The sequence below is a fragment of the Anastrepha obliqua genome, unplaced genomic scaffold (assembly GCF_027943255.1).
Source record: "Anastrepha obliqua isolate idAnaObli1 unplaced genomic scaffold, idAnaObli1_1.0 ptg000254l, whole genome shotgun sequence".
Lineage (NCBI taxonomy): Eukaryota > Metazoa > Arthropoda > Insecta > Diptera > Tephritidae > Anastrepha > Anastrepha obliqua.
Genome location: NW_026562294.1, coordinates 2,501 through 12,500, shown reverse-complemented (window position 1 = coordinate 12,500; position 10,000 = coordinate 2,501). Strand labels below are relative to the sequence as shown.

The window sequence follows — 10,000 nt, the reverse complement described above, 5'->3', positions numbered from 1 at the left end:
GACAATGTGAGGTGTGCATGGCAAAAAACACTCACGGTGAAGGCATGTGATATAATATGAAAATATCAAAAGTTAACTAACCAATGATATTGAAGCATATAAATCGAATCATAACTATATGAAACTCGAATTTGAGCCATATTAAACTGGTAATATTGTGATTTTATGCCTGGTTTTCCATACGTTAGTTTAAATAGAGAGTTATGGAATATAACCTTGGCATATTGGCACTAAAATATATAATAAAGACATTTCAAATCAAACTGAAATGTATTGAAATGAATTTTTCCCATACATTTTTGACAATGTGAGGTGTGCATGGCAAAAAACACTCACGGTGAAGGCATGTGAAATAATATGAAAATATCAAAAGTTAACTAACCAATGATATTGAAGCATATAAATCGAAGCATAACTATATGAAACTCGAATTTAAGCCATATTAAACTGGTAATATTGTGATTTTATGCCTGGTTTTCCATACGTTAGTTTAAATAGAGAGTTATGGAATATAACCTTGGCATATTGGCACTAAAATATATAATAAAGACATTTCAAATCAAACTGAAATGTATTGAAATGAATTTTTCCCATACATTTTTGACAATGTGAGGTGTGCATGGCAAAAAACACTCACGGTGAAGGCATGTGATATAATATGAAAATATCAAAAGTTAACTAACCAATGATATTGAAGCATATAAATCGAATCATAACTATATGAAACTCGAATTTAAGCCATATTAAACTGGTAATATTGTGATTTTATGCCTGGTTTTCCATACGTTAGTTTAAATAGAAAAAATTTTCGAATATATATACATATATGAAGAATCTATATTCTAATACTAACATGTTATGGAATATAACCTTGGCATATTGGCACTAAAATATATAATAAAGACATTTCAAATCAAACTGAAATGTATTGAAATGAATTTTTCCCATACATTTTTGACAATGTGAGGTGTGCATGGCAAAAAACACTCACGGTGAAGGCATGTGAAATAATATGAAAATATCAAAAGTTAACTAACCAATGATATTGAAGCATATAAATCGAATCATAACTATATGAAACTCGAATTTAAGCCATATTAAACTGGTAATATTGTGATTTTATGCCTGGTTTTCCATACGTTAGTTTAAATAGAAAAAATTTTCGAATATATATACATATATGAAGAATCTATATTCTAATACTAACATGTTATGGAATATAACCTTGGCATATTGGCACTAAAATATATAATAAAGACATTTCAAATCAAACTGAAATGTATTGAAATGAATTTTTCCCATACATTTTTGACAATGTGAGGTGTGCATGGCAAAAAACACTCACGGTGAAGGCATGTGAAATAATATGAAAATATCAAAAGTTAACTAACCAATGATATTGAAGCATATAAATCGAATCATAACTATATGAAACTCGAATTTAAGCCATATTAAACTGGTAATATTGTGATTTTATGCCTGGTTTTCCATACGTTAGTTTAAATAGAAAAAATTTTCGAATATATATACATATATGAAGAATCTATATTCTAATACTAACATGTTATGGAATATAACCTTGGCATATTGGCACTAAAATATATAATAAAGACATTTCAAATCAAACTGAAATGTATTGAAATGAATTTTTCCCATACATTTTTGACAATGTGAGGTGTGCATGGCAAAAAACACTCACGGTGAAGGCATGTGATATAATATGAAAATATCAAAAGTTAACTAACCAATGATATTGAAACATATAAATCGAATCATAACTATATGAAACTCGAATTTGAGCCATATTAAACTGGTAATATTGTGATTTTATGCCTGGTTTTCCATACGTTAGTTTAAATAGAAAAAAATTCTCGAATATATATACATATATGAAGAATCTATATTCTATACTAACATTTTATGGAATATAACCTTGGCATATTGCCATTAAAATATATAATAAAGACATTTCAAATCAAACTGAAATGTATTGAAATGAATTTTTCCCATACATTTTTGACAATGTGAGGTGTGCATGGCAAAAAACACTCACGGTGAAGGCATGTGATATAATATGAAAATATCAAAAGTTAACTAACCAATGATATTGAAGCATATAAATCGAATCATAACTATATGAAACTCGAATTTGAGCCATATTAAACTGGTAATATTGTGATTTTATGCCTGGTTTTCCATACGTTAGTTTAAATAGAGAGTTATGGAATATAACCTTGGCATATTGGCACTAAAATATATAATAAAGACATTTCAAATCAAACTGAAATGTATTGAAATGAATTTTTCCCATACATTTTTGACAATGTGAGGTGTGCATGGCAAAAAACACTCACGGTGAAGGCATGTGAAATAATATGAAAATATCAAAAGTTAACTAACCAATGATATTGAAGCATATAAATCGAATCATAACTATATGAAACTCGAATTTAAGCCATATTAAACTGGTAATATTGTGATTTTATGCCTGGTTTTCCATACGTTAGTTTAAATAGAAAAAATTCTCGAATATATATACATATATGAAGAATCTATATTCTAATACTAACATGTTATGGAATATAACCTTGGCATATTGGCACTAAAATATATAATAAAGACATTTCAAATCAAACTGAAATGTATTGAAATGAATTTTTCCCATACATTTTTGACAATGTGAGGTGTGCATGGCAAAAAACACTCACGGTGAAGGCATGTGAAATAATATGAAAATATCAAAAGTTAACTAACCAATGATATTGAAGCATATAAATCGAATCATAACTATATGAAACTCGAATTTAAGCCATATTAAACTGGTAATATTGTGATTTTATGCCTGGTTTTCCATACGTTAGTTTAAATAGAAAAAATTTTCGAATATATATACATATATGAAGAATCTATATTCTAATACTAACATGTTATGGAATATAACCTTGGCATATTGGCACTAAAATATATAATAAAGACATTTCAAATCAAACTGAAATGTATTGAAATGAATTTTTCCCATACATTTTTGACAATGTGAGGTGTGCATGGCAAAAAACACTCACGGTGAAGGCATGTGAAATAATATGAAAATATCAAAAGTTAACTAACCAATGATATTGAAGCATATAAATCGAATCATAACTATATGAAACTCGAATTTAAGCCATATTAAACTGGTAATATTGTGATTTTATGCCTGGTTTTCCATACGTTAGTTTAAATAGAAAAAATTTTCGAATATATATACATATATGAAGAATCTATATTCTAATACTAACATGTTATGGAATATAACCTTGGCATATTGGCACTAAAATATATAATAAAGACATTTCAAATCAAACTGAAATGTATTGAAATGAATTTTTCCCATACATTTTTGACAATGTGAGGTGTGCATGGCAAAAAACACTCACGGTGAAGGCATGTGATATAATATGAAAATATCAAAAGTTAACTAACCAATGATATTGAAACATATAAATCGAATCATAACTATATGAAACTCGAATTTGAGCCATATTAAACTGGTAATATTGTGATTTTATGCCTGGTTTTCCATACGTTAGTTTAAATAGAAAAAAATTCTCGAATATATATACATATATGAAGAATCTATATTCTATACTAACATTTTATGGAATATAACCTTGGCATATTGCCATTAAAATATATAATAAAGACATTTCAAATCAAACTGAAATGTATTGAAATGAATTTTTCCCATACATTTTTGACAATGTGAGGTGTGCATGGCAAAAAACACTCACGGTGAAGGCATGTGATATAATATGAAAATATCAAAAGTTAACTAACCAATGATATTGAAGCATATAAATCGAATCATAACTATATGAAACTCGAATTTGAGCCATATTAAACTGGTAATATTGTGATTTTATGCCTGGTTTTCCATACGTTAGTTTAAATAGAGAGTTATGGAATATAACCTTGGCATATTGGCACTAAAATATATAATAAAGACATTTCAAATCAAACTGAAATGTATTGAAATGAATTTTTCCCATACATTTTTGACAATGTGAGGTGTGCATGGCAAAAAACACTCACGGTGAAGGCATGTGATATAATATGAAAATATCAAAAGTTAACTAACCAATGATATTGAAGCATATAAATCGAATCATAACTATATGAAACTCGAATTTGAGCCATATTAAACTGGTAATATTATGATTTTATTCCTGGTTTTCCATACGTTAGTTTAAATAGAAAAAATTTTCGAATATATATACATATATGAAGAATCTATATTCTATACTAACATGTTATGGCATATTGGTGTTATTGTATTTTATTCCTGGTTTTCTATAGTTAGTTTAAATAGAAATAAATTTTTGAATTCAAAATTTTATATTCTATACTAGCATTACATAGAAATTATCCTCAACTGTTTGTTTCTTGTATAAATACAGGAAATTAAACAGATGATGAAGAGAAAAAAATAAGAAAAACAAAAATTTATAAGAAAAATTAAATTTTAAACAAAGGAAAAGAGGAGAAAATTTTTTCAATCATATATATTTATGATTAAAAAATAGAATTATGAAATTATTAATTTCAATTCAAAGAGAAAAATTATGTAATATATGAAATTATTACATTAAAAATGCATTTGAAAAAAAAGTAAAATGTTATTAAGAATGATAAATTATTTGAAAATTGGCAAATATTAAGAAGAAATATCGTTCTTATATTTTTATATAAAATATATAATATAGAGAACGAAAATTCTTTTTCATAAAAAACGGTTTTTGAATTTTGATAAGAAAAGCTAAAGGGGGGTCGCCCCTTTACTTTTTATATACACCGTAATTTATGAAATTTTCAAATATGAAAAACAAAGAAAAATATATAAATACAAATATTATTCTGGTTGATCCTGCCAGTAGTTATATGCTTGTCTCAAAGATTAAGCCATGCATGTCTAAGTACAAACAAATTAAAAGTGAAACCGCAAAAGGCTCATTATATCAGTTATGGTTCCATAGATCGTTAACAGTTACTTGGATAACTGTGGTAATTCTAGAGCTAATACATGCAATATAAACACGGACCTTATGGAACGTGTGCTTTTATTAGACTAAAACCAAGCGATCATTTGATCGTTAAATTGGTTGAACTCTAGATAACTTGCAGATCGTATGGTCCCGTACCGACGACAGATCTTTCAAATGTCTGCCCTATCAACTTTTGATGGTAGTATCTAGGACTACCATGGTTGCAACGGGTAACGGGGAATCAGGGTTCGATTCCGGAGAGGGAGCCTGAGAAACGGCTACCACATCTAAGGAAGGCAGCAGGCGCGTAAATTACCCACTCCCAGTTCGGGGAGGTAGTGACGAAAAATAACAATACAGGACTCATATCCGAGGCCCTGTAATTGGAATGAGTACACTTTAAATCCTTTAACAAGGACCTATTGGAGGGCAAGTCTGGTGCCAGCAGCCGCGGTAATTCCAGCTCCAATAGCGTATATTAAAGTTGTTGCGGTTAAAACGTTCGTAGTTGAATTTGTGCTTCATACGGGTAGTACAACTATATATTGTGGTATGTACATTACCTTATGTATGTAAGCGTATTACCGGTGGAGTTCTTATATATAATTAATACAATGTATTTTTTATATATTCCTCCTATTTAAACCTACTTCAGTGCTCTTCATCGAGTGTTGTTGTGGGCCGGTACAATTACTTTGAACAAATTAGAGTGCTTAAAGCAGGCTCCAAATGCCTGAATATTTTGTGCATGGAATAATGAAATAAGACCTCTGTTCTACTTTCATTGGTTTTTAGATCAAGAGGTAATGATTAATAGAAGCAGTTTGGGGGCATTAGTATTACGACGCGAGAGGTGAAATTCTTGGACCGTCGTAAGACTAACTTAAGCGAAAGCATTTGCCAAAGATGTTTTCATTAATCAAGAACGAAAGTTAGAGGTTCGAAGGCGATCAGATACCGCCCTAGTTCTAACCATAAACGATGCCAGCTAGCAATTGGGTGTAGCTACTACTATGGCTCTCTCAGTCGCTTCCCGGGAAACCAAAGCTTTTGGGCTCCGGGGGAAGTATGGTTGCAAAGCTGAAACTTAAAGGAATTGACGGAAGGGCACCACCAGGAGTGGAGCCTGCGGCTTAATTTGACTCAACACGGGAAAACTTACCAGGTCCGAACATAAGCGTGTAAGACAGATTGATAGCTCTTTCTCGAATCTATGGGTGGTGGTGCATGGCCGTTCTTAGTTCGTGGAGTGATTTGTCTGGTTAATTCCGATAACGAACGAGACTCAAATATATTAAATAGATGCTTTCAGGATTATGATGTTGAAACTTATATAGCCTTCTTTCATGCGTACATCTTGAATGTACAAGTGTTTGAATGTGTTTATATAAGTGGAGTCGTACCTGTTGGTTTGTCCCATTATAAGGACACTAGCTTCTTAAATGGACAAATTGCGTCTAGCAGTAACGAGATTGAGCAATAACAGGTCTGTGATGCCCTTAGATGTCCTGGGCTGCACGCGCGCTACAATGAAAGTATCAACGTGTATTTCCTAGACCGAGAGGTCCGGGTAAACCGCTGAACCACTTTCATGCTTGGGATTGTGAACTGAAACTGTTCACATGAACTTGGAATTCCCAGTAAGTGCGAGTTATTAACTCGCATTGATTAAGTCCCTGCCCTTTGTACATACCGCCCGTCGCTACTACCGATTGAATTATTTAGTGAGGTCTCCGGACGTGATCACTGTGACGCCTCGTGTGTCACGGTTGTTTCGCAAAAGTTGACCGAACTTGATTATTTAGAGGAAGTAAAAGTCGTAACAAGGTTTCCGTAGGTGAACCTGCGGAAGGATCATTATTGTGTTCCATATCCGTAAGAAAAACAAACAAACAAACAAACAAACAGACAAGCAAACAAACGAACAAAAAGAAAAAAAAAAAAAAAAAAAAAAGAAAAAAAAAAAAAATTTATATAATTATTTTGAATCCATAATTCTTTTTATTCTTTTTCATTCAATTTGTGATCCATCAATTATATCATATTAAATATAATATATGATGGTACATTTTGTAATGTTTTTTCTTATTTTTTTCTTTTAAAAACCTTTAAACATGAAAATAAAAAGTTGTACTTATTATTCATTTGATTGAATGATAAGTTAATTTGTTCACAATAACAAAAGTGGTATATATTTATTATATTATTATATATACATAAAATGATTAAAAAAATACAAAATAATTGAATCATAATAAATACCACCACTGTATTATTGTTGAACTAAGACATTCGCAACTTAATAAAAATGTTTAGAGTTAAATATATTTGATATATATTATTGAAAGAAAATCAATTTATATATTATTAATATTATTTAATTTTACTCTTTCAATTAATATATGCAAAAAAAAATTGACATTTGTTATAAATAAAAATAAATAAAAAAATACTCTAAGCGGTGGATCACTTGGCTCATGGGTCGATGAAGAACGCAGCAAACTGTGCGTCATCGTGTGAACTGCAGGACACATGAACATCGACATTTTGAACGCATATCGCAGTCCATGCTGTTATGTACATTAAATTCAATTTTAAAGTACTGCTTGGACTACATATGGTTGAGGGTTGTAAGACTATGCTAAATAAGTTGCTTATTCTTTTATAAAAATAATTGAATTTAAGCAAATGTGTATATTATTGGATTTTAAATAATTCATAATATTAATAGCAAAAAAAATAAAGATATATAATGAATTTTATTTATTATATATTCTTTAAAAAAAAAATCCTCTCAAATAAAATGAAATGATGAAAATATTGAATCTAAGTATTCTTTACAAAAAATTTTCATATTATTTATATATATATATAAAATAATAATTTATATATGTAATTAAAAGGAGGAATGTCTAGCATAAAAATTAAATTTTTTATTCTAGGATTGCCTCATTTTACATTATTATTATTTTTATATATTTACAATATATAAAAGGAGAAAAGAAAAATAGAGATGAAAAGATGATATAATTTTTTTATTAAATTGTGAGAAGATAAAAAAAGAATATTAAAACAACCTCAACTCATATGGGATTACCCCCTGAATTTAAGCATATTAATGAGGGGAGGAAAAGAAACTAACAAGGATTTTCTTAGTAGCGGCGAGCGAAAAGAAAATAGTTCAGCACTAAGTCACTTTGTCTATATGTCAAATGTGAGATGCAGTGTATGGAATATCTTAATATCTAGTATGAGAAATTAACGATTTAAGTCCTTCTTAAATGAGGCCATTTACCCATAGAGGGTGCCAGGCCCGTATAACGTTAATGATTACTAGAAAGATATTTCCAAAGAGTCGTGTTGCTTGATAGTGCAGCACTAAGTGGGTGGTAAACTCCATCTAAAACTAAATATAACCATGAGACCGATAGTAAACAAGTACCGTGAGGGAAAGTTGAAAAGAACTCTGAATAGAGAGTTAAATAGTACGTGAAACTGCTTAGAGGTTAAGCCCGATGAACCTGAATATCCATTATGAAAAATTCATCATTAAATAATTAAAAAAATAATGTGCATTTTTTTCATATAAGGACATTGTAATCTATTAACATAATAAAGTATTTATCAAAAGATCATTGGTGATATTAAGTTTATTTAAATTAATTTGCTTTTTAAGCATATTAACATAAAATAAATACTAATGATTTGATAAAGTGTTGATAGATTTTATTATATATAATGCTAAAATTCATTTTTTGAATTTTACAAAAAATTTAATATCTATGATATTAATATTTATTTGTATGCATTTATATGATTAACAATGCGAAAGATTCAGGATACCTTCGGGACCCGTCTTGAAACACGGACCAAGGAGTCTAACATATGTGCAAGTCATTGAGTTATATTAAACTTAATGGCATAATTAACTTAACTTAAATATAATGGGATTAATTTTTAGTCTATTTTTTAATAAATAGTCAATTAATTCAATCCCGGGGCGTTCCATATAGTTATGTATAATGATAATTTATTATTATTTATACCTCTAACTGGAGCGTACCTTGAGCATATATGCTGTGACCCGAAAGATGGTGAACTATACTTGATCAGGTTGAAGTCAGGGGAAACCCTGATGGAAGACCGAAACAGTTCTGACGTGCAAATCGATTGTCAGAATTGAGTATAGGGGCGAAAGACCAATCGAACCATCTAGTAGCTGGTTCCCTCCGAAGTTTCCCTCAGGATAGCTGGTGCATTTAAAAATTATATAAAATAATCTTATCTGGTAAAGCGAATGATTAGAGGCCTTAGGGTCGAAACGATTTTAACCTATTCTCAAACTTTAAATGGGTAAGAACCTCACCTTTCTTGATATGAAGGTTGAGGTTATGATATAATGTGCCCAGTGGGCCACTTTTGGTAAGCAGAACTGGCGCTGTGGGATGAACCAAACGTAATGTTACGGTGCCTAAATTAACAACTCATGCAGATACCATGAAAGGCGTTGGTTGCTTAAAACAGCAGGACGGTGGACATGGAAGTCGTAATCCGCTAAGGAGTGTGTAACAACTCACCTGCCGAAGCAACTAGCCCTTAAAATGGATGGCGCTTAAGTTGTATACCTATACATTACCGCTAAAGTAGATGATTTATAAAACAATTTCGATTGATTTATAAATTTTGAAACTTTAGTGAGTAGGAGGGTACAATAGTGTGCTTAGAAGTGTTTGGCGTAAGCCTGCATGGAGCCGCTATTGGTACAGATCTTGGTGGTAGTAGCAAATAATCGAATGAGACCTTGGAGGACTGAAGTGGAGAAGGGTTTCGTGTGAACAGTGGTTGATCACGAGTTAGTCGGTCCTAAGTTCAAGGCGAAAGCCGAAAATTTTCAAGTTTTTAATAAAAAAAAAATATTAATAAAAATATATTTAAAAATAATTAAAATACTTGAATTATTTTGAACGAAAGGGAATACG

At 30.3% G+C, this 10,000-nt stretch overlaps 2 non-coding genes and 1 pseudogene across 2 annotated transcripts in view; all 3 read left to right on the top strand.

The window, feature by feature from the left end:
* Positions 1-4,890: 4,890 nt before the first annotated feature.
* On the top strand, positions 4,891-6,881 carry LOC129252545 (small subunit ribosomal RNA). Its single transcript, XR_008583500.1, has one exon. It is a non-coding gene; the product is annotated as a small subunit ribosomal RNA (ribosomal RNA).
* Positions 6,882-7,471: 590 nt separating this feature from the next.
* Positions 7,472-7,652, top strand: LOC129252542 (5.8S ribosomal RNA; annotated as a pseudogene).
* Positions 7,653-8,094: 442 nt separating this feature from the next.
* LOC129252547 (large subunit ribosomal RNA) overlaps positions 8,095-10,000 on the top strand; it is a 3,987-nt gene continuing 2,081 nt past the window's right edge. Inside the window, exon 1 of the ribosomal RNA XR_008583502.1 lies at positions 8,095-10,000. This exon is cut by the window's right edge and continues 2,081 nt beyond it. This is a non-coding gene — a ribosomal RNA (large subunit ribosomal RNA).